This window comes from Ailuropoda melanoleuca, chromosome 5, assembly GCF_002007445.2.
Source record: "Ailuropoda melanoleuca isolate Jingjing chromosome 5, ASM200744v2, whole genome shotgun sequence".
In the NCBI taxonomy this organism is placed as follows: domain Eukaryota; kingdom Metazoa; phylum Chordata; class Mammalia; order Carnivora; family Ursidae; genus Ailuropoda; species Ailuropoda melanoleuca.
Window position 1 is genome coordinate 67,339,393 of NC_048222.1, and position 21,114 is coordinate 67,360,506.

Here is a 21,114-nt window from a genome sequence, read left to right on the forward strand (position 1 = left end):
GAAAGGGACACATTTTCTTTCTCTAAATTCTTTTCTGCTCTGGGTTTTTGCTGTGATTTGTTTGTTTGTTTGTTCCTGCCACACTGTAGATTCCGAGTCTAAGGAACTGTTTTTAATAGATACTGTAGAAGTTTTTAAAAATGGATATCTGATGAGGAAAGAGGCTGATACAAAACAGTATTTTGCAGCTTCGCAAAACAAAACTCCCGAGGAACTCGCACTATTTCAGTAAAGTCCCGAAGAATCGCTTTCGGAATTCAGTTCCTCGTCTTGAACGACCCTTTCCTACACCGCAAAGAAATACTGGTCCCTGTTTGATTCCTCCCCCCCAAACTAGTGAATGTGTTTAAAAGTTGTCACCTACCTACCTGTGCGCGCGCGCGCACACACACACACACACACACACACACACACACACACACACGGTCTTTCCCCGCGTGTTGCCAGTCTTTCTTCGCCTGTGCTTCTCGATTTTGCTGGAAACGGAAAGGGTAGGTCAAGTGCACCGAAATACACCGCCAATGTCTTTGACACTTGGTCGTACTCTAGTGCTTCACGTCAAATGCAAGCGTGGGACTCGTACTATTTGAGAGTGTCTGGTTATTTTTTCAACTGTTTTGGTGCATACAGGCGTTTTCTCGGCTTCCCGGTGAATCACGGATCTCTGACCACTCTAACTCGAGGGCGCACAGGTAACGCAGCCGGGGCAATCTCGGGCTGGCAGCCGCGGCGACTCCCCCGCCAGCCTCTACTCTCGGGAGACGCGCTGGCAAAGCAGCCCTGACTCGGGAAAGTCTTCTGACCACAGCTAGACCCCCCACACAAAGCGTAAATCTGCAAGGAGGAACGACTTTAGTTTGTGGGGAGTTGGGGGGTTTGCTTTTTAAAGTACCGGATTTCGGGATTTTGTGCCAACTGCTCTCAGAAATGAGGCGCGGGGAAGGCAGGGAGGACAGCAGGGGAAAGGTGGGTCTCTTGACGCTCATTTCCAGGCTACCAGGAGCTTCTCCTTGAGGAATCCGCTCTCTTCCCTCGCTTCTCTCTAGAACCTTCCTGTGTCACACCTTCTCCAACTCTCCTCCTTGGGGATGCTCTGAACCGGTAGAGGGACCAGGGGACGTCAGGGAAGGAGCGCTCCTAGGGCAAGGCAGAGGCGGCCCGGGTCTTCGCACAAGCATTGCCTCAGTCGGGTTGTGTTTGAAGAATTACTGGGGCTATTGTGACAACCGAGGTAAATTAAATATTTATACTCCAAGGCGTGCATATTATTATTATTATTATTATTATTATTATTATTTTGGTCTGCTGTGAAGAAGTTCAGGGAGTTCAAACTTACTTTAAATATAAGTCCTGGTCTGGGGGAAGCAGAACCTGGCACCTGCCGCCGAAGCTGACTTTTGGAAAGGTCTTCATTAAGCTCAGAAGTGGAAGGGAAGTTATCTGCAAACAATATTGGTTCATTTAAATATCCATGTATCTATAAAACCCATATTTTATATATCTGTATCTACCTAGAATAAAGAAAAGGAACTAGGTGTCCCCAGTGCAGCTGAATCCAGGTAGAAATATTTCCAGTAAGATCCTCTCACAGATGAAGAAAACATGAACATCTCATTGTATTTGTCTCAGTTTGACCTAATGAAATTTGGAGACACTGACAGTCTGGTCAATGTTCTACGTAAATTAATGCAAAGGTCCTTAGGTAGAGACTGAAGACACCTCTTGCCATTAATCTTACACCACTTGAAGATTATGATTAAATGAATGGGATCACTAAGCATTATCATTTCAAATAGCCGTTAACTGTCTCCACCCCTGTATTGTGGCAACAAAATAAACTCTCTGTGAGGAATGGTGTTTCTTCCTTTTTTATCTTTGCTTTTGTTTTGCTTTAAGAAGAAAGAGGGGGAAAACAGAAGAAAAGAAAACCATCTCGAAAGTCTTGGATTTCCGGCTGTTAAAAAGCTGCTGTTTGTGTCTTTTGCTACACAGGAAAAAGAAATCGAATGATGTGTCTACATTGGATGAGAACTAAACACTAAAACAATAGTGGAGGTACATTTGCTTTATTTTCTTTCCCCCTGAAAAAATTAAAAAAAAAAAAACATCCACCAGTTTAGCGAGTTGAAAATTGTGGAGATGTAAAAAGATGTTCACTTGTCCACATCTATTCGCTGACTTTCATCACTTGAATTTTGTAGGCTTTTGTGTCAGATAGAAATCATGGAAAAAAGAATTAGACACTTGCCAAGGAACAACAACATTATACACTTTCAAGTAAACTCCGCCTAATCCTGTGTTTGAGCGCTGAGGGGGTGTGTGCTATTTCCCCTAATAAACCTCAAAGCCCTCATTAGATAGAGAAAGAGGGGTGGAGAACTCTATTGCTGGGCATTCTGACAAAAAAATGGAAGCAGCGCCTCTGTCTGTGCCCCTAGAGCCCTAGAAGAGGACACCCCGAAAATATGCAAAAGCCGCTGTGTTTTCCTTGAGAGTCGGCAGTTGGGCAGAGCTTCCAGAGAAAGACACAGAAATTAACATTATAAAAAGCAAAATGTTGAAACAAAGGGCAGTGGCTAACCACCACAACAAAACATGCTAAAAATTATTCTTCAAATCCAGATGCCACAGAAGATCAGTGCAAAAGCGCCCCCTCCTAACTGAGCAGACAGCTCTCCTGCCGGGTGATGTTTCCAGTAGAAAGTGGAGTTGGAGATCCTGCCTCCACTGGAGCAATGGGAGATGTTACCCTGAGGCTACGGGAAGGAGGAGGTAGGGGGTGTCGCCCTCCCCCCAGCCCGCGCCTCCCACCTGTGCCCTCCTCCCCTAGCTGGAGCGCGGGAGAGAGGGAGAAGCTGGGCCGGTCCTGCGCCCCGAGTCTCCACGGGGTACCGCGAGCAGAGGCTCCCGCCAAGCCAAGGAGGAAACCCACATAGGTCCCCAGAGGCCGAACATTCGGCCGGAGGGACGGAGGATCCCGGTCTGAGGTTCATGTGACTGCCTGCTCAGTCCCGGGGCCAGGCTCCCGTGCCTGGTTGGACAAAAGGCGCATAGGCCATGTTGGTCCCTGAGCGAGTGTGAAATGCAAAGAAGGAGGCGCTCCCCGTGTGTGTCTGTGTGTGCACGCGCGCGCGTGTGTTAAACACGTGCACTTAGAGCGGGCCTTTGGCCGCAGACATCGGCTGGGGAAGTTCACCCTGCTGGCTTCCCGGGCCCTGAACCCACACCTTCCCTTGTCCCCCACCCACAGCCTCAGCCACCCACAGCAGCTCCCCAGATCCCGGGCCACACCTGCACAGGTGTGGTGCCTTTAACTGGAAAGTGCCTGAGAAAAGATCCACTGGAGGAAAGGCGGCGGGGGAGGGGGTTAAGGGGCTGGGAAGAAAGATGGTACTTCTAGAGCTCAGACGTCCCTATCTTCGAGTAATTGTCATCACACTCAATCTTTTCGCCCTGACCTACTGTATCCAAAAAAGCAGAGATTGGTTCGCGGGAAAATCAGGCTTACCAAGACGTCGGGGTTAGACGCGGGCTCTCGAGACCTACGCAGGCTTTGCTTAGATTCAAAAGTATGATTTTAATTTTCTTAATGAAGGCGCGCTCTAGAGCTCAGCTGGTAATGACTGTGCTGAGTTTAATAGACTTCTGTCGAACAGAAAAAGACGGATAACTATCGGTTATAAGTAATCTGCTCTAATGCAATTATTTTCCCAGGTTCGAATGTCATTGTGCAGAGAGGGCAGGAGTGAATTAGAGCCCCGGGGACGGCGGACGCGGGGCAAGGAGACCGCCTGAAATACAAGCCGAACCTGTTCTGTGAGATGCACTCGGGTTTGGGGGTCGCGGTCGAAGGCTTCAAAGCCCTCGGTCTGCACGTGTGAAAATCTGTGTCTCTCCCCGCCCCCCTCCGCCCCCTTCTCCCTCCCTCTCCTCTCTCCATCTCTCCTTGTTTTCTCTCTAGCTCCCTCTTCCCTTTTGTCATCTCTGCCCGAGTTAATGTGAATTTCCCTTTCCCCGCCTCTATGTTGCCTGTCTTTATGGATTTCAGGCATATCCGTTAAGTTGGAGTATTTCTCCACAACCCACTGACACAGAGGTAGGCTCTTGGGCTGTGTCAACCCATTCACTTTTTTGAAATCAGTAGAAGTGGAATGTTTAAGAAACACATACGTAGTAATATATCCGGAGGATTATTTCTATCCCAATAGAGGGCCAATCCAGGTCACTGTCCAAAAGTAACCCCATTTTAGCTCTAACACAAATCGTGGTTCATGGTAGTTTTTTGGGGAGAATTATCCAAACTCTTCTTAACTCTCCATTCACGCCTGGTAGACAGTCTCAGGTAAAAATGTGACTTCGAAAAAAAAATAATAGGATTCATAATTTCCCTTCTTACAGAAAAAGCCAAGTCAGTGGAAGGAAAGTCCTGTGTGCTCAAGATGAAGAATTTGAAGGCAGGTGGGCCAGCAGACAGAGGGGTGGGTGCTGGGCAGCCCAGCCAGGCACCCTGGAGCCCAGCTCTCCTGCCTGTGCCTCTGCCACCTGCTACTCCAGCCCCGAGGTCCGCTTCAGCCCCACTTGCCCCCACCAACCTCCCTCTCTGCATCCCGCCGCGCAAAGAAAGTTCTTGGGACTTGATGCATAAAAAGGCTCCAGTGGACCCCTGAGGATAGGTGTCTGTTGAAGACCTGCGTGCGAGGTGAGGCAACAGTAGTTGGGGCTGGTGTGTCTCTGACTCAAATTACAGAGCCATTTTGTCTACATTTCCCTGGCTTCGTACATTCTGTCTCTGCTCCCCACCCCCACCTCCTTCTACAAACATGCAGGGTGACCTAGGCACACATGTACAGAAATACCCGCAAGCTCTGCAATTACTGTCTCTTCTCGACTCAGTCCTGCCCTGTTCCCACTGGCCTCTGCAGCCATGCCTCAAAAAAGAGAAAGGAAGAACATCAAAACAAAAACCAAAAACTTCAGGCAAAACCCTTCAGGTCTCCCCAGCTGAGGAGGAACATTGCTGGTGCCCCCCCCCCCAAGAGAACACTGTGCAGAGCGGGACCCATGCAGCTCTGGGTCTTGGGGAGGACACCCATTTGGGGAGGGGGGAGTAACTTTTACCTTCCTCTCCCCCCATGTTCTTTGCCTTCCCTGGCTGCCGGGAAGAGAATTAGGAAGAGATCTAGTCCTCCGGTCCTACACAGATGAGAAATTCTGTGATGGGAAGAGCCCCACCTGAACTTAAGGTGGTCAGCCTCCAGCACCTTCGAAAAATTGAGAAGGTGGCAGAGCAGTGGTCAGGCCCAGCCTGCTCCCACACCAGCCCCCTGAAGCAGCCTCTGCTGGGAGGGGGTCGTCAGGGCCTCAGTGTGACTTGAGGTGGCACCAAGGATGAAAAGAAGGTCTGCCTCTGGGTCTATGAGCAGATTTAGAACGAGAGAAGGGGAGACTGTCAGAACCCCCCACCCCCAAGTTCCTCTATCATCCCTAGATCTCTGTCATCCTTCAGCGGCTCCCCTGCAGGAAAACTGTGTTCTATTGGTGACTTCCGAGAGCAACAGCAAAGACCCAGAAAGCCCCACAAGTTTTAGGTGGGTCTAATTCTGCTTTTGTTTTGTTTGTTTTGTTTTTAAAGATTTTATTTATTTATCTGACAGAGACAGCCAGCGAGAGAGGGAACACAAGCAGAGGGAGTGGGAGAGGAAAACGCAGGCTCCCAGCGGAGGAGCCCGATGTGGGACTCGATCCCAGGATGCCAGGATCACGCCCTGAGCTGAAGGCAGACACTCAACGACTGCGCCACCCAGGCGCCCCCTAGTTCTGCTTTTGAAACATCAGTGAGAGAGGAAAGGGATTCTGTTACCCAACAGGGTAATAGATTTTTCTAAGAACCCTCTCAGCCAAGCAAGATGGAGAAGGGCTTGGTGGAAAGTGAGGAAAAGCCGATTACCTCCCATCCTCCCAAGGGAGGAACCTGCACAGAGCAAGACCCATGTCCCCCAAAGCAACAGAGACCTCCTTGCAAAGGCATCTTGGAGTCCCAGCCTGTGGCACTTGTCTTCTATGGGCTCTAGGCTCAGTCTCAACGCCACAGCTACTGATGGACTGTGGCAGGTCTGAGAACACAAGAGGCCCAGTCAGACTTAGGGAAGTAACTGAGGGAGAAGCAAACCGATTTTTTTAAAAAAGATTCTTAAGATTTTTAAATATTTATTTGAGAGAGAGTGAGAGAGCAAGTGCAGGGGGAAAGGCAGAGGGAGAGGGAGGGGGAAAAGCAGACTCCCCATTGAGCAGGGAGCCCGATGCAGGACTCGACCCCAGGAATTAAGGATCATGACCTGAGCCGAAGGCAGACGCTTAACCCACTGAGCCACCCAGGCGCCCTAGTTACTTCCCCTTTTTAAAAATGTCAATAGAGGAAGGCTTTTTTTTGGGGGGGGGTTGTAAATCAAATATGTAATTGTACTCCCATAGAATTAGGTGTAAAAAAATTAAGGTAAAAACTGTGCTTAGACATTTTAAAAGGATTGCCATGAACATATCAGGCTTTTATAGAACAAGACACTTGCATACAAGCTTTAAGGATAAAGAACGCTAGGAGTGTCTGATGTCCCCTTATACCGCCTTCACACAATTAAGCGGAACCAGGGGGTTGTCTCAAGAATATCTCAGGTGACAAGAGCTCCTAAAACAAACTAACCAACACACACACACACACACACAAAAAAACAGAGTTTGCATCTTTAAGCTAAGTCTCCCTAAAAGAAAGTTAGAAGAAAACACCTAATGACAAAGTTAAGCTTTTCCTCTTATCCAGGTCTCTTAATTTTAATACAGATTAAATCATCTGTTCAGAAGGAGTGATACCCCCCCTCAACAGAGTGAGGGCAGTTGTTTATACTTGAAGCTTATCCACCGGCTGTAGGACTTTAGAATGTTCAAGTGAAGTGTAAATAGAATAAGGTCACAGGTGATTGACAAGTTCAAGTTACTTAGCTCAATTATCAAAATTTTATTTCTAAATTATGTTCAGTTTGATTTTCCTGCTTTGCTATAAATGACCTTAGAAAATCCAATGGGAGCAGACAATTTACACCATGTCCTATGTACCATGATTTATTTATCAAGTCACTTTGTCATGTATGCCTCCTTCAGTGTTTCTGTGGAGACCAAGTCTTTACAATTAGATTTAGGAATGCAGCTATCGTTCTAATGCAAAGGCAGTCACTTTAAAGGCACAATAATCACTAAGATGTTGACAACTTTCTAAAATGTCTCTAAATTTCTTGAGTGCAGACAGAATTTAGAATTGAATTCTCTGGATATGGGCACGCTATCCTCCATGCCCATCTTTCCAAACAACAGACAAGCGTGCAATTGGTAAATATACCCCCTACACTTCACTAGCCGAATAACGTCTCCAAGTCTTCCTACGCATTGTTTAGTCGATAACCCGGCGTTCCAGGTCCAGGCTCAGGCCGCCACATCTGGAAATGGTTCTTTAGCTCTCATCTTCACCCCCCTCCCCAGTCAGCCACCAGAGGCTGAAGCCTCTTCTTCCCCCACTCTATGATAGCATCAGCTTTTAATCAGTGAGAGGCACTCCTATTTAAATTTACAGGATGACTCTTTATTTCATTTATCTTTTCTTTTGGAGGAAAGTGAAACAAGAGCACCACCCTTATTAATTATAAGATTGATGGGGTGAAAAAAGCCAAATGAATTTGGCTTGCAAATTATTAGTAGAGGTATGAATATTTATGAGTGTGCCAGGAACTGCAGGCATGAACCCTGGGTATCAAGCCTGGGAGACAGTCAGACCAATGCATTCAGGGAGGGCTCAGTGTCCCCAAATCTGACATGACATAAATGGAAACTTCTAAATTAGACACAGGGTGGGCTCCCATCAATTCCATTCCCTTTTTTTTGGGGGGGGGTATGATCTTGCTAAACATGAACTTCCTTCCAGTGGCCTCTATTAGAAACTTAAAAAATCTTTTAAGGTGAAAGCAGATAACCTACAAGTTTTGGGAGGAAAATCTACATTTGTGCTTTTCTCACTTGATATTCATTTATGTTTTAAATCAAGTTAATCTGTAAAATATTTGTGACATTATGGCTTTAAAATTTAAAGCTATTTTTATTCGGCGTAAAAATACTGCAAACCTAAAATATCCTGGGTATAAAGAGAATTTAAACAGACATAATCTAAGTTAGATACAAACAGAAATGAGAGGGGAAAGAACACAGCAAGGCGAGGGAGAGGAGCCAAGTTTTCTCTTTGCTGGTTTTCCTCTTTCTGCACCAGACTTACTCATGTTTTTGTCTCAAAGCGGGGAAATTTGAATGAAAGGTGGAGGAAGAAAGGGTCAATCAAGGTAGAAAGGGAGAGGATGAAAGCAAGGATTTAATATTTCAGTAAAAGACAAACTCTTTTGGGGCGCCGGGTGACACAGTTGGTTAAGCACCCAACTCTTGGTTTTGGCTCAGGTCATGATCTCAGGGTCTTGGGAAGGAGCCCCACGTCAGGTCCCAAGCCCAGCGTGGAGTCAGCTGGAGATTCTTTCTCCTTCTCCCTCTGGACCTCCAGCTAGTGCTCTCTCTCTCTCTAAAATAATCTTTAAAAAAAAGGGAAACTCTTTTTCCTCCTCTCGATTAGACATTTAAGAGTTTGGTAGTGTTTTGGAAAAGCGGCGGAGGATTTGAGAAGTAAGAGCACTACAAATTTCTTTTCTTTTTTTAGAAATTATTTATTTAAAAAAATAATAATAAATTAATTAATTTATTTAATCTCCCCCTGCCCAACATGGGGATCAAACTCACCTCCCCCCAGGATCAAGAGTCACATGCTCTCTGGACCAAGCCAGCCAGGTGCCCCCACACCACTGGTTTCTTTTCTGTCAAAGAATCATTGAGTGGGGGCTGACCCAAACCTGTGACGATAGCTCATTCTGACCTCAGAGCCAACTTAGCACATACATGTAGGAAAGGAAGACACGTTGTTTCAAAACAGAAAGGCTAAGCATTCTGAAAAGCATAAACAATTGTAAAATGCTCCTCAAATTTTCTGAAAGAGTCCCAACTGCACATACGTATATATTCACATCTCTCTCTCTATATACACACACACACACATACATGTTCACAGATATATTCACAATTTTAAGTGGATGTTGGTGCTAAATTGATGCTTTATGTATATCTTATCTCAATTTGTCTGTTCTCTGTAAGAGTATAATTTTTTTTTAAAGAAGCGATGCCATTGACAATAATTTACTTAAACTCAAAGGGGCGCCTGGGTGGCACAGCGGTTAAGCACCTGCCTTCGGCTCAGGGCGTGATCCTGGCGTTATGGGATCGAGCCCCACATCAGGCTCTTCTGCTATGAGCCTGCTTCTTACTCTCCCACTCCCCCTGCTTGTGTTCCCTCTTTCGCTGGCTGTCTCTATCTCTGTCAAATAAATAAAATAAAATCTTAAAAAAAAAAAATTTACTTAAACTCACAAACCTTGAAATTGAGGCATCTCCAATCCATCACACGCGGTAGATACAGGGAAACACATTCAACATTTGTATAACAATAGTGGCACACACACAAATCTGTTTTGTTCAACTGAAATGCTCTTCAGCATGTCCTTTCATATTTTTCTGAAACATGTTATGGGTGAGTCATGCTGTTTCAGCTGATTGTTTAAATCCTTAACCTAATGAAAATTCAAAATAAGATTTTTACTTGTCGTAGATTTCAGAGCTGAAAGGTGGGCTTTGGGGATAAGTTTGGTCAACCCCTTTTACCTTTCTGAAAGAGAATTCGAAGTCCAAAGATGGCAACTAGCCAGTCCAACTAGTTAGCTCTACTCCCTGACAAGATCCCAAAGCTCTTAACTTGAGGCTCATTTTTCTCACGACATGGTGCTTTTCCATCTTCTGTCCTTTATGTTAGAGCAGTATTTATAATGCTACATGCAGTCTTTTCTACTAATATTTTTCTTCCCAGCGCACTGACAATGAAATTCTTATTAAATAATAATAAGATATTGACTGGTCTGTTTGCCAGTATGAAGATTTGTTGTTGATCTGTGATGTCGGTATTGATTAGGCAAGAATGAGATCTATCCTCTACCTGAAGGATAAATAGATCTCGGTACTGGCACGAAAACAAACTTTGTATTAATAGAAATCCCAACCTTCTCTATTTATTGGTTATACGTCATCTCAGTCAATCAACCTAGAAACAGATATAAATAGGAATAACTGAAAGTAATACCTCAAAATCTCCAAAAACGTTCACTAGGGATATTTAAACTGCTACAAGAGTTCTTTGACGTCAGCCCTAGCAGCTTGCTTGTAGGTAACCTGCCCGCCTGGATCTCTCTCTTCACTCCAAATTGAATCCCACACGTGCTCCATATTTTTTACATTAGGGGAAATCCTATTCATGCCTGAGATGATCTTATATTTATGATGGCCTCTTTGGTCAAATTGTTATTTCTGTAGCTTGCTGTCAAAAGTGTCACTCAAACTTTTCTTTCCACCTCTCTTTACCCTCTGTCATAGTAACTTAGAACGTCTAATCCAAGTAGAATTTACTTCACCTATAAAATACAGCTAGGAGAACTTCTTTTTCACTTCCTGTCTGCTTCCCTCTCCCCCCAGCCCCTGGCTTTATCTTCATTCTGTGTAAGGGCTGTGTTCCTTGCTTCCCCTTGTGGTAAAACTGTTCGCCCAAGCAGTTTCTCCTAAGGTTCAAAAACCTCGCTTTTGTGAGAAAAGTTCGTGTATAAATGTGTTTGGCCTATTTTCTAAGTCTGCGCTACCCAGGTTAACACTTAAGCAAGAAAGAACACAGCCCTGAAACAAAAATGTGCTCCCATTACAACGTTCTGGAGCCCAAGGAGCAGATATTTGATTTTTGAAAGGATGAAAGACAAAACATTGAACTTGTTAGCATTTAAAACTCCTTTCTTTACCAGCATGGCCTCCATTTCATTACTTTTGCATGAATATGATAAATTGTCATTAAATCTAACCATTTTTATTTAATGTTCATAAAAACTGGTCGGTTTTCAAACAGATGTGGCCCGATATGGTTCAGTGAATTTAGTGGACTTCTCAGATAAATGGAATAATAACCATACGGAAGATGAATTTTATACCCTTGTTTACCTCTTGCAGAACTCACCCTTATTATAATTACAAATAGTGTTTATTATGTATTATGCAATGTGTGTAGCATTGTCCAGACACCGCACAAACCTTGACTTGACCACTGCCGTCGAGAGTTTATAATCCGAGATAGCACAGAGGAACGTGGACAAGTAGAAGATATTGCAGTTATAGATTTTTTTTCTATGAAAAAGAAAATGTAATGGAGCCTAGCTCACGAATGAATAAATATTTATCTTCTCCTCACTTACATATTTTTTTTTCAGACCCAAAGAAGTGATTGGGAAAGAGAATAGTACGTTTCATTTCTTTTCTATCAATTAGGGATAACTTTGAGGAATAATTCTTCCCTTTTATGACTTTTTTTAAAAAAAAGAGATCAGCAAGGAGAATATACTGGCAGTCGGAGCTGCGTACGTGGAGAGGATGTACAAGTTTAACTAATTGAAGGTGGGAGAGCCCAGTGGTTTAAAATAGGCCTTTATATGGGGTGCCTGGGGGGCTCGGTCGTTAAGCGTCTGGCTTTGGCTCAGGGCGTGATCCTGGCGTTCTGGGATCGAGCCCCACATCAGGTTCTTCTGCTAGGAGCCTGCTTCTTCCTCTCCCACTCCCCCTGCTTGGGTTCCCTCTCTCGCTGGATGTCTCTGTCTAATAAATAAATAAATAAATCTTTAAAAAAATAAAATAAAATAGGCCTTTATAGTCACACTGCTGGATCTCATCGCTGGCTCAGCCACCAATTCACTATGGGACCTTAGGCAATAACTAATATTTCTAAACTCCTCATAGGGCTTTGACGGGATGATCAAATGAATTAATTCATGAAAGAATATATCTTCGTACTCAGTTCATGGTGAGGCTTCAACAAATACGTTGCATTATTATTGTTGTTGTTGTTATTAACGAACTAGTCAACCTCCTGTACCCAATCCCAGCCTAGACAGGACCACATATGAACAACCTACCCAATTTAGACATCTTTTTTTTTTATTAACCATGCACAAATTCAAGAATAGTATAGATTCTGAATTTGTTCTATAGCTCTTAGGTCATTTCGGTCATATGTTTGTACCTGTATATGTATCTTTTAAGAATTCCATCTTTAAAAAGGTGGGATTTTCATATCCCACTTTTTAGTATTTTTTAGGATTCTACCTTTAAAAAAGATCTACATGGTATACATTCTACATGCAAGTCATTGAGTAAATAGCTTCTTGGGTTGTTTGGTAATCAGACAATGGGAAAACCACTAGCCTGGGAGCCAGATAAATATGAATTCTAAATATATTTCTGCTGATGATTAATATGTGATGGGGCCTCAGTGCTACCACCCACCCCCGCCAGCCCCAGTAAAATCCACTGGAATAGAAAAATATCCAAAGTTCATTCTGACTTTAACAAAGATTGCATGACTTACATAGGAAACTTCCCCTAGCAGAACTTGTTTCTCTCTTCCAAGTGTATATTGAGATGATTCTTATGTGTTTGACCCTGTGCTAGGCCCTAGGACTCAAAGAGGAATAAATAAAATTCCGTCCTTGAGAAATCTGTGGTCTTGTGGAGGGGCCAACATTACATTACAGTGTAATGAGTGTTAGGTTAGAAATATGTGTAAGGAATTCTAAGACCAGATAGAAGCAGCATTTAACCAATGGGAAGAGTAGAGGAGTTGGCATCTAAATTAAATCTTGAAGGAGAAATAAGAGTAGAGAAACAGGTGAGAAAGGCATATGAAAAAGGAAGAGTATGTAGAAAGAAATAAAAGACCGAGAAAGAATAGGTCCTATCAAGAACTAGTAGTCCAGATGGCTGTAAGGCAGAGGGTATGGGTTGGTAGGTAGACATGAGGCTTTTCCTCACTCTTCTGTGTCTCTGTTGCCAAACTCATATCTTCCTTTGGCCTCAGTTGCCCTCCATTTGCTGTTGACTCCTCAACTTATCTCTTCAACCCAGAGTTGCTCTTGAACTCTAGACCTATATATCCAGCTACCCACCGACATCTCCACATGTCTGGAGGCACCTCAAACTCATAATTTTCACCTCCAAGGAAACACCTTCTCCTGTGTTCATTATCTTGGTAAATGGTATCATCATCCACTCAGTTGCTTGTGCTAGAAATTTAGGTTTTATCCTTATTATGTTTCTTTTTTGATTACTGATATCTGTCTTCTTTTTTGATTACTGATATCTGCCAATGCAATAAATTTAGGGTCTCATCATTACAACTCCTAAGTTCATCTTTAATTCATATGCTTCTCTATGTCTTCATTGCCACCACCCTAGTCCAAGCTGCCATTGTTTGCACTTGATATTTGGGGGCTCTGGAGTCAGATCTGATCCTACTATATTCCTACTTAAAATTCTTCAATGGAGGGGCACCTGGGTGGCTCAGTTGGTTAAAACAAATCATTCTTAGGAAAAAGTCCAAATTCCTTAACATGATCTAAAATGTTGAGTGATTTCACACCTATGTCCCCATCTCCAGCCCCATCTGGAATTCCCTCATTCACTTTGGTGCCTCGTCACATTGCCCTTTTTTATGTTGCTGAACAGTCTACCCTCCTGCCCATCTTACGGCTCTTGCATTTTGTTCTCTTAGTCTAGAAGGTTCTTCCCTCTTCCACCATCTCTAATTGGGCTAACTGCTCTTCATTCTTCAATCTCAGTGCTGTTTCCACAAGTTTTTTGTTTTTTTTTTTAACCATTTCCTCTCTAGATTAGGCTAGATCCTCTATTCTCATAACATTTTAACTTTCTTTGTAGCATACCACATTTACATTTATTTAATAATTAATCACGTAATTCTTTGTTTAATGTCTGTTTCTTCTGGACTCTGCATTCCATAAGGACAAGGTCAGGTATGTTTGGATCAGTATAGTATCCTCAATGTCTAATGGATATCTTTTTGAAGAAAAAACAAGATAAAGGAGAGAGTGTGGTTAAATAAGATAAGGCCTGAAAAGTGTCCAATGAATTTAGCAACTGAGAGGTCGTGGGTGACTTTGGAGAAGTCAGTTTCAGTGAGATGGTATGGGCAGCTGGCAATGTGGTTTGAGAAGCAAAAGGAGGTGAGAAAAGTGGAGACAGTGGGTGCAAACTACTTCAAGAATCTTATTCATGGGAAAAATAAAAACAGTATGGTAATAAATAAAGGGAAGATGTAGGATCAAAAGATGTTTTACTTTTAAAGAGAAGAGAGGATGGAACTTATTTATATGGCTGAAAAGAAAGCAATAAAAGAAGATATACAGAATAATGGAGACATGAAACATGTATGAAAAAGTAGATATAATTTAATGGAGGAAAGTTGTAATACAAGCTGGGATCCAGATCATAAGATACGTTTTGTAAAAGTTTAAAGTCACCTCTTCATTGAGACAAAAAAGAAAGGAAGTAAAGGCAGGTGCACATATGGATTAAATAGAGGTGTGCTTCTGCTCCGTATCCTGGATTTTCCCCAGTTGTAGGAGACAGTCAAGGAAAGGGGGTGGTGGGGAAAGAACATAGAGTGATAAAAGCTTAGAATCACAGTTGAGGGTATGGAGGGGGAGGACAGCTGATCGGGATCAGGTCAAAAGCTTGCTGAAACTTGCCAACAATCCTTATCATTGTGTGATTTTCTCCAGAAATGCTCAGGCATTTCAGGGAAGGAGTGAGCTGTGTGAATTCTTCCAAGTCTGAGCGTTTGCAGGAAGGAACAGTTAGGAAGCTGAGACTGGAGTTTGGGGAGCGGTTGAATCACTGAACTGGTGGATCTAAGTTAGATAAATGAGGAAATGAAGACGCATGGTGGTGACTGACTGGGAGTAAAGTCAGTGATACAGGGGTGGGATGTTTTCTTGGGAAAAGGAAATACAGAGGTTCTGAGCAGTAGGAGAATGTAGGAGAATGAAGTGTGAGGTCATTATGGTGGGATTTCAGATGCAGATGTGTAGGTTACGGGGTGGCGGAAAGAGAAGAAGTACATCCAGATTGGCCACAGGGGTAGATATCCTAAGAGGAATCTTCACATCTGCCCTAAAGCCCATGACAGCATCCTCAGTTTCTTCTTTTCTCACTTTTATGCTTCTTGGGCCAAATCATTGAAAGAAAATGGCTAAGGAGAAAATAGTGATATAATTAATTTGTTAATTCTTTGTCAGTTTAATTCCATTCACTTGAACAAATATTTAGTGTATGGATACCAGGTGCCAGGGCATTGTTGTGTGGTGGAAGAGAGTCAGTGTTTTCATTTGAAGTACATAATTCTGTTAACTTTGTGGAGAGTAGATTTGCCAGGTTGGGGGGGTGGGTAGGGAGAGTGAGACTAGAAGAAGCAACATTGGTAGTTTCACCATATCATAGCTCTAGAACTTTGGGTTATTTATTTAACCTCTCTGACTCAGTTCCTTCAGCCATAGAACAGAAACAGTAATATACCTATTTTGTAGGTTTATTGGGAAATTACTTATAGTGATGCCTTACAATGCTACCCAGAGCAATCTACACATTCAATCCAATCCTTATCAAAATACTATAAACAGTTTTCACAGAGCTGGAACAAACAATCCTAAAATTTGTATGGAACCAGAAAAGACCCCGAATAGCCAGAGGAAAGTTGAAAAAGAAAACCAAAGCTGGGGGCATCACAATGCCTGACTTCAAGCTATATTACAAAACTGTAATCATCAAGACAGCATGGTATTGGCACAAAAACAGACACATAGACCAATGGAACAGAACAGAGAACCCAGAAATGGACCCTCAACTCTATGGTCTAACTAATCTTTGACAAATCAGGAAAGAATATCCAATGGAAAAAAAGTCTCTTCAATAAATGGTGCTGGAAAAATTGGACAGCTACATGCAGAAGAATGAAACTGGACCATCCTCTTACACCATAAGAATAAACTCAAAATGGATGAAAGACCTAAATGTGAGACAGGAATCCAACCAAATCCTAGAGAAGAACATAGACAGCAACCTCTTTGACCTCTCCTGCAACAACTTCTTGCAAGACACGTCTCTAAAGGCAGGGGAAACAAAAGCAAAACATGAACCATAGGGACTTCAAGATAAAAAGCTTCTGCACAGCAAAGGAAATAGTCAACAAAACTAAAAAGCTGCCTATGGAATGGGAGAAAATATTTGGAAATGTCTTATCAGATAAAGGGCTGGTATCCAAGATCTATAAAGAACTTATCAAACTCAACAACCCAAAAACAAATAATCCAGTCAAGAAATGGGCAGAAGATATGAACAGACATTTCTCCAAAGAAGTCATACAAATAGCCAACAGACACATGAAAAAATGCTCAATATCACTTGTTATCAGGGAAATACAAATCAAAACCACGATGAGATACCACCTTACACTAGTTAGAATGGCTAAAGTTAACAAGACAGGAAACAACAAATGCCGGTGAGGATGTGGAGAAAGGGGAACTCTCTTACACTGTTCGTGGGAATGCAAGTTGGTACAACCACTCTGGAAAACAACATGGAGGTTCCTCAGGAAGTTAAACCCAGCAATTGCACTACTGGGTATTTATTCCAAAGATACAAATGTAGTGAAATGAAGGGGCACCTGCAGCCCAATGTTCATAGCAGCAATGTCCACAATAGCCAAACTGTGGAAGGAGCTGACATGTCCTTCAGAGATGAATGGATAAAGAAGACGTGGTCCATATATACAATGGAATATTACTCAGCCATCAGAAAGGATGAATACCCACCATTTCCACTGACACGGATGGAACTGGAGGAGATTATGCTAAGTGAAATAAGTCAATGAGAGAAAGAATTATCATATAGTTTCACTCATATGTGGAATATAAGAAACAGTGCAGAGGACCATAGGGGAAGGGAGGAAAAACTGAATGGGAAGAAATCAGAGATGGAGAAAAACCATGAGAGACTCTTAACTTAGGAAACAAACTGAGGGTTGCTGAAGGGAAGGTGGGTGGGGAGCTGGGGCAGGTGATGTGATGAGCACTGAGTATTATATGCAAGTGATGAATCATTGAACTCTACATCTGAAACTAATGATGTACTATATGTTGGCTAATTGAACTTACTAAAAATTGAAGAAAGTTAAGGACAGGTTATTTAGTATCATATAGAAGTATCTTACTACACATTAGTTATTACAAAAGGAAAAATAACTGTAGAGTGGAGAAAACAGACAATCATCTTAACCAAGCAATCAAACCTAACATCATCAAAAAAGGTGATTTGCCTCTACCATGACCCTGTGAAAAGGATACAACCTCGTTTCTTGGTATTCCAGCCCCAAATGCACAATGTGAATGTAGGCCTCTGACATACCACATAAACCCATATTGACAGACATTCTAGAAATAAGTTAACTGGCCTACATTACTCAAGGGAAAGCCCAAGTAACTATTCCACACCAAAGGAGACTAAAGAGACAGGACAGCTGTGATTTGTGAGGCTGGACTAGACCCTTTGCTGGGGGAAAAAATGCCACAAAGTACACTGTTGGGTTAATAAATGAAACTGGAATACAGACTTTAGATAAAGGGATTGTGCCCATGTTCAGTTTCCTCAGTTTTATAACTATACCGTAGTTATGTAAGAAAATACACAGTGAAATGTAAATGGTAAAGAACAAGGATATATGCAACTAACTCTTAATTGTTCAGGAAAAAAATATGAAGAGGAAGAGAGAATGCTAAGGTAAATGTCGTGAAATTATATAAAAACTGATGAATCTGTGAAAAAGATATACAAGATATCTGCATATTTCTTGAAACTTTTCCCCCAAGTTTGAAATTATTTAAAAAGAGAATGTTTTTTTAAATGAATGTGAAAAAAAGCCCTGACCCGATCAAAGCTCTCAATAAAAGTTAAATAAGCCCTCCATGATACCGCCAAGCAGTATGTCTCCCTTTGGTCTATATAAAGCATTTTCCCCATATTTACACACATATAGTGTCATTAAAATTTGACGTAAATATTCCAACTTTCTAAAATTCTCTTTCAGTCTTTTTTTTCTATGCTTAGGTCTTAAAAAGACTTTAGGAACCAGAAATGTAAATACCGCAGGAGTGAGAAAGTTGTTGGATGCTTGTTCAAGAGTAAGATGAAGGAAATCTGAGCTTAAAGATACTTCAGAGGGCGCCTGGGTGGTTCAGTCGGTTTAGCGCGCGACTCTGATTAAAGCTCAGGTCATGAGAGATGGAGCCACAGATCGGGCTCTGCACTCAGCAGAGAGTCAGCTTTTCTCTTTCTCCCTCTCCCTCTTCCCCTCCATGCACTTTCCCTCTCTCTTCCTCTCTAGAATAAATTTTAGATAAATCTTTAAAAAATCTTCAAAAAGAGATGCTTCAGTTTTGCATGAGGCCTGGTGTAAGACTGTGTAAGCAAAATAGGGAATCTAATATTGATGTATGCAAATCATTTTACTCTTAGAAACTTAGGCTCCTTTGTAGAGCATTACTTTTTATGTCTTATTAAGTAGAGATGATATAATTTGTGTATGAAAACTTTATTTTTCACTTTTTCTTTTCTTTCAGAAACTGTTGTCTTTCCAACTCCATCTTTAGGCACAATGGTCAGCTGAGTGACATCATTAATAGAAGTATCTATTTTAGAAGCTCTGCTTCTGGAAGTGGAATTAAAAAGGAGGTGTAACCCAGAGTTTAAGATACCCACTGATAATGAGGGTATTTGAGTGATGGTAATTGGTGAGGAGAAAAACTTAAAGATCTATCTAGAAACCAACCCTCACACTCCAGGCATGTTGCCAGATAAAGACTAAACAGAGCGGGTAAAATGGCAAGAAAAATATGGCCCTTGGTTTTCTCATTGCCATAAGAGCCATTGGGAAGAGCTTAAAGAGATACACCAATCCCGAGTGGTAACGTTAGATTTCGCGTTCTGTGACTGAAGACTTTTGCCACTATAGCCTGGAGACCAGGGCCCTCGTCTTCAACAAGGTGCCACCAGCCGTCTGGTCTACCGTCACGGCCAGCGCAGTAAGTGAGGCTGCGGGACAGTCATCCCCTTACGTCCGACACCGCTCTTGGACCCAGATCGGTAATTCAACGACGCTGTTTCTTTCTTTTAGACTAAGACATGGAACCTCTTTAGCCTTGAGGATGACAATTTCGTCAGCCATATGTGCTTGATTTTTGTACGCCCACACAGGACTTGGAAGTACGCAACCAAACTACAAAATACAGCGGCAGCTTCTTCCTCCGGGAAATGTCCATCCATTTAATGACTAAAACTTGCTTCATGTTGGTGTCTTTGTGAGTAGACTCTTCCAGATGACACGGGCCAGTCTGTGGATTATTCCATTATTTCAATGACACTGAACATGTCCCTTTCAACTGTCAAGCTGTGTCACCCCAAACCTAAGACAATGAGTAAATTACACTGGTTCAGTCAGTGAATAAATCGGCCAAAATGGTTGCATGACTGAACCAAGTCATCTGACACATTTGGCATAACTGAGACATTGAAGGAAATTCGAAGAAAGAAAATGGTATTGACCTGGGAGACATGAGTGTGTCTCTGAGTGTGTTTCCTTTTCTATAAAATGGGTACATTAGTACTTTGTCCAGATGGGTTGTAGGAAAGGTTAGAAATAATGCATATAAAGTATCTAACATGTAGCAGACACTTGGTAAATGGTCGCTGTAATTTATTATTATTATTATTATATTAAAAGTTCAAGTTACTTCGAAGAAATTAAGCAATTACTGGCCTGTGCAGATTTTTTTGAAAAAAGCTCTATTGCTGCTTTATTTAACCAACTTTACTATAATGGCAAGGGGTAGTTTAAAGCTGGATTAATCCAAGTTGTTAAGTAACTTGACTTGAAAGCCAGTCATGGCTTTTAGTTTATTATTTATCTGACTTCACTTTTATTTTTTATTTTTTTTTTTTTAATTTTTTTTTTTTTTAAAATTTATTCAACAGAGATAGAGACAGCCAGCGAGAGAGGGAACACAAGCAGGGGGAGTGGGAGAGGAAGAAGCAGGCTCATAGCGGAGGAGCCTGATGTGGGGCTCGATCCCATAACGCCGGGATCACGCCCTGAGCCAAAGACAGACGCTTAACCGCTGTGCCACCCAGGCGCCCCTGACTTCACTTTTAATAACCTTTTAGTTTCATCTGTTTTATGAAAGATTTTCTTTTTAGTAAGCAGCTGATCTAACTGGTATTCTGCTAATAGTAAAAACTAAGTAGGAGATTAACAATGTTTGAGGAAGGAGGAGGCTGTTGTTTTTTCTAGTTCAACATTTTCTACTTGCAATGGATTGCAAGTAAAATAAAGGCAGTATTCTCATATAGCAGAATCCCCTATACATTAATGCTGGCAGTGTAAAGATTGTAAGCAAAAAGGCAATAAATATGTCAAAAGAAACTTTAGAAATGATTTTTTTGCAAGCTAAGAAATTGCCAAATAACTTGGAGACCATATATGTACTAATGCATTTGTCTTTCTGACCTTCTGATCTTGATTAGTTTTTCAATGCCATTGGCATCTTTGAGGTTACAATTTGGAGGAGATTCGGGATTGCAGTTGTGCTGTCAAAGGGTCATTCTTTCTGGTAATAAGGTAGCTAGTGGTTCCTGGGAGAGAGGATGAAAACAATCAGGTCTTGAAAGCTGAATCACATTGAAGTCGAGAGGAGGTTGGCAGAAATCCAGCTCCTTTTTCTCAAAACGTTTGTCATCACTGCAATGAAGAAGACAATGCTGGGGTTTGCACCTACGGCCATAAAGTGGGGACCCAAATAACAAAGAAACACAGCCACTGAAACTGCAGACTGGGATATATTTGGGGACTATCTTTGAGAACGCTTTGTTTTCTCATGTGCCACGCTATTGACTCACATGTTAAAGGATGTAGGTCCCCTTAAAAAGAAGCACGCTGCTTATTTTGAAGCAAGTTCTTATCAAATGACTATGCTTCAAAACATTTCTTAATTTCAATGT

At 42.2% G+C, this 21,114-nt stretch overlaps 1 long non-coding RNA gene across 2 annotated transcripts; it reads left to right on the forward strand.

The window, feature by feature from the left end:
* The first annotated feature begins 58 nt into the window (after nt 1-58).
* Nucleotides 59-19,993, forward strand: LOC117802223. 2 transcript variants are annotated; one of them, XR_004625288.1, is made up of 7 exons: nt 59-692; nt 1,047-1,231; nt 1,993-2,055; nt 2,623-2,772; nt 3,715-3,816; nt 4,399-4,699; nt 18,681-19,993. It is a non-coding gene; the product is annotated as an uncharacterized LOC117802223 (long non-coding RNA). The 2 variants fall into 2 exon arrangements; XR_004625289.1 differs by lacking the exon at nt 18,681-19,993 and adding an exon at nt 5,489-5,501.
* Nucleotides 19,994-21,114: the final 1,121 nt, after the last annotated feature.